The sequence below is a fragment of the Oncorhynchus keta genome, chromosome 21 (genome assembly GCF_023373465.1).
Source record: "Oncorhynchus keta strain PuntledgeMale-10-30-2019 chromosome 21, Oket_V2, whole genome shotgun sequence".
Taxonomy (NCBI): Eukaryota; Metazoa; Chordata; class Actinopteri; order Salmoniformes; family Salmonidae; genus Oncorhynchus; species Oncorhynchus keta.
In genome coordinates this window covers 29,796,655-29,800,609 of record NC_068441.1, presented here as the reverse complement: position 1 = coordinate 29,800,609, position 3,955 = coordinate 29,796,655, and the positions used below count along the sequence as shown (strand labels likewise).

The 3,955-nt window shown below is 45.7% G+C and overlaps 1 pseudogene; it reads left to right on the top strand.

The window, feature by feature from the left end:
* Nucleotides 1–670: 670 nt before the first annotated feature.
* LOC118399792 (ammonium transporter Rh type B-like) lies at nucleotides 671–2,994 on the top strand (annotated as a pseudogene).
* Nucleotides 2,995–3,955: the final 961 nt, after the last annotated feature.

The window sequence follows — 3,955 nt, the reverse complement described above, 5'->3', positions numbered from 1 at the left end:
GTAAACGGCCGGGGTTAGGGAGGGTTTGGCCGGTAGGGATGTCCTTGTCTCATCGTGCACCAGCGACTCCTGTGGCGGGTCGGGCACAGTGCACTCTAACCAAGGTTGCCAGGTGCACAGTGTTTCCTCCAACACATTGGTGTGGCTAGCTTCTGGGTTGGATGCGCGCTGTGTTAAGAAGCAGTGCGGCTTGGTTGGGTTGTGTATCGGAGGACGCATGACTTTCAACCTTCGTCTCATCCGAGCCCGTACGGGAGTTGTAGCGATGAGACAAGATAGTAGCTACTAACAATTGGTTACCACAAAATTGGGGAGAAAAAGGGGAAAGAAAAAAAATGTAAACACAAAAAACCCACCAAAAAAACATTTACTTTCTTAATCAAAATAGACCCTGCATGGCGACAACCCTACCAATTTATTTTATCTGAATCTATAACAATTCCATCAGTACACATTGTGTTGTGAAACTGTAGAACAGGCGGGTTAATTTGAGGGACCAAAGTACAACTCTGTCCTGAGTGGGAGAGATGTGGAGTCCTTGTGTAGCTGTGTGGTGTGCGTCTGCTCTCTGCACAATGCCAGTAGACACTTATCTGGCAGGAGAGGTAGAAAGGGAAGGAGAGAGTGCTGCTGCTAGAGTAATTGGTCTCTGTGAGCTGTCCATTGCACCATGAATAAGTCCACTAGCCTGAGGGTGCGCTTGCCAGTGCTGGAACTGGTGATGGAAGTGGTTTTCCTTGGTCTCTGTGCCAGCTTTGTCACCTATGACGACAATGCCAACGGCAAGTTTCAGGAACAATGAGACCAACCCTATGGACAACTCCCTGTATTGAGACTGTCCCTTCTTCCCTGACATGCAGATGATGATCTTTGGCTGCCTGCTGGCCTTCCTGCAGCTGCCTGCTGGCCTTCATGTGGCTTTGCGGCTTTAGCGGGATGGTCTTCAACTTCCTGACAGCCAACTTCGCCATCTAGTGGGAAGGGCTACTTGGTCCAGGGCTACTTCCAGTTATACTCCGATGGAAAGATCCACCTTGGGGTCGTCAACCTGGTCAATGCTGAGTTTACATGCGGCGTGGTGCTTATCTCCTTTGGGGCGGTGCTGGGAAAGAACAGCCCGCTAGAGGACCTGCGAGAGGTCCATATCTTTGCTGTGACAGAGTGGGCTGTCACCTTCCGGAGACACCTGAAACCCCACCTCTTTAAGGAATACCTAGGATAGGATAAGTAATCCTTCTCACCCCCCCGCTTTTAAGATTTAGATGCACTATTGTAAAGTGACTGTTCCACTGGATGTCATAAGGTGAATGCACCAATTTGTAAGTCGCTCTGGATAAGAGCGTCTGCTAAATGACTTAAATGTAAATGTAAATGTAAATGGCTGTGCTGAAATACCTAAAGAACAATGACGCAGGTGGCTCCATCCTCATCTGTTTGTCTGTTACTTTGGGTTGGGGTCACGTTTGTGCTGTATCAGCCAAGCCTGAACGATGGCCACGTCAAAGGGATGACTAGTTACCAGTCAGACATCCTGTCAGTGATGGGCACCCTGGTTCTCTGGGTGTTCTGACCCTCTTTCAACTTTGACCAGTACAGGCTTGTCCTGCAGACCTTCATAAGCCTCAGCTCCTTGTCGATGACAGCCTTCGGCCTTATCTGCCCTATTCAACAAGAGAGGCTAGATCACCATGGCCGACATTCAGAATGTGACTCTGGTGGGTGGTGTGACTGTTGGGGCCTCCGTGGACATGATGATCTCCCCTGCAGCCGCCTACGCCCTGGGGGTCATGGTCTGCACAGCCTGCTTCACGGGATACAGGTATCTCACCCCTTTCCTGACCTACCGCTTCTGTCACGTCTACTCCCGCTCCCCCTCTACGGCGCTCGACTTTGCCAGTTTATTCATTATTACGCACACCTGCCATCATCATTACACGCACCTGCGCCTCATGAGACTCACCTGGACTCCATCTCCTTCTTGATTACCTCCTCTATATCCGTATATCACTACTTTGGTTCTGTCCCCAGGCATTATTGACTCTGCTTCTGTGTTTCACGTCTGTACGCTACTCGTGTTTCTTGTTTTGTTCCGTTCCGGGTTTTTTAAAACTCACTCCCTATACTTGCTTCCCAATTCTTAGCATACACGTTACAGCTTCAGGATCCAAGACCAGTCTGGCATCCATAATCTCCAAGGCCTCACCGGTCTCATATCCTGCATGACCGGCATTTATGCCATCCTCATGTCCAACAAAGAAACCTATGGCCCCAGTATATACCAGATCTCCACGCACCCATGGGAGGAGACCCAAAGCTGCTGGAGCTGCAGCAGCTGATCCCCAGGGCTGATCCCCAGTCCGGCCTGGGCCGCACCGCCAATGAGCAGGCCCTCTACCAGGTGGCAGCTACACTACATGACCAAAAGTAGGTGAGCACCTGCTCATCGAACATCTCATTCCTTAAATCATGGGCATTAATACGGAGTTGGTTCCCCCTTTGCTGCTATAACAGCCTCCACTCTTCCAGGATGTCTTTTTACTAGATTTTGGAACATTGCTGCGGGGACATGATTCCGTTCAGCCACAAGCACATTTAGTGATGTCTGGCACTAATGTTGGGCAATTTGGCCTGGTTCGCAGTCTGCATTCCAATTCATCCCAAAGGTGTTAGATGAGGTTGAGATCAGGGCTCTGTGCAGGCCAGGCAAGTTCTTCCACACCGATCTCAACAAACCTTTTTTGTATGGACCTTGTTTTGTGAACTGGGGCATTGCCATGCTGAAACAGGAAAGGGCCTTCCCCAAACTGTTGCCACAAAGCACAGAATCGTCTAGAATGCCATTGTGTGCTGTTGCGTTGAGATTTCCCTTCACTGGAACTATGCGGCATGAACCATGAAAAACAGCCCATACCATTATTGGCCTACACACAATACTCCATCATGTCAATGTGGAATTATGTTTTTAGAGATTTCAACAAATTGATTAAAAATGAAAAACTGAAATGGCTTGAGTGAATATTCCACTCCTTTGTTATGGCAAACCTTGTTTGCAAGTTTGATTGCACACAACACAGAGGGGATATCATTGGGAGTACATATTAGGCATCAACAAGGTCACAAGATTTATTGATACAGTGCCTTCAAAGTATTCACACCCCTTGACTTTTTCCCCCAAAAATTCACAGCCTGCGTTTAACATTGATTAAATTAAGATTTTTTTGTTGTCATTGGGCTATGTAGGCCAATGACAACAAAAAAATCTTAATTTAATCAATGTCAAAGTGGCATTACTTTTTTTCAAATTAATAAAACGTTTGAAGATGAAATGTTAAGACAAGTTTAACCCCTTTATTATGGAAAGCCTAAATACGTTTACTTAAAAAGTCACATAAGTTGCATGGACTCACTGTGTGCAATAACAGTGTTTAACATGATTTTTAACTCTCTCAACTCTGTACCCCACACATACAGATAATTGTAAACAAAGACCAGGGAGGTTTTCCAGTGCTTATTGGTAGATGGGTAAAATAAAAAAGCAGACATGGAATATCCCTTTGAGCATAGTGAAGTTAATACATACACCACATAAAGTGTATCAATACAGTCAGTCACTGCAAATATACAGGTGTCCTTACTAACTCAGTTGCCGGAGAGGAAGGAAACCACTCAGGGATTTCACTATGAGGCCAATGGAGACTTTACAGTTACAGACAGTGGTGGAAAAAGTACCCAATTGTCCTACTTGAGTAAAAGTAAAGATCCCTTAATAGATAATGACTCAAGTAAAAGTTACCCAGTACAATACTACTAAGTCTGAAAGTATATGGTTTTGACATATTCTTAAGTATCAAAAGTAAATGCACATAAGTATAAAAGTATAAATAATTTTTAATTCCTCATATTAAGCAAACCAGACTGCACCATGTTCTTGTTTTTATTTATTTACAGATAACCA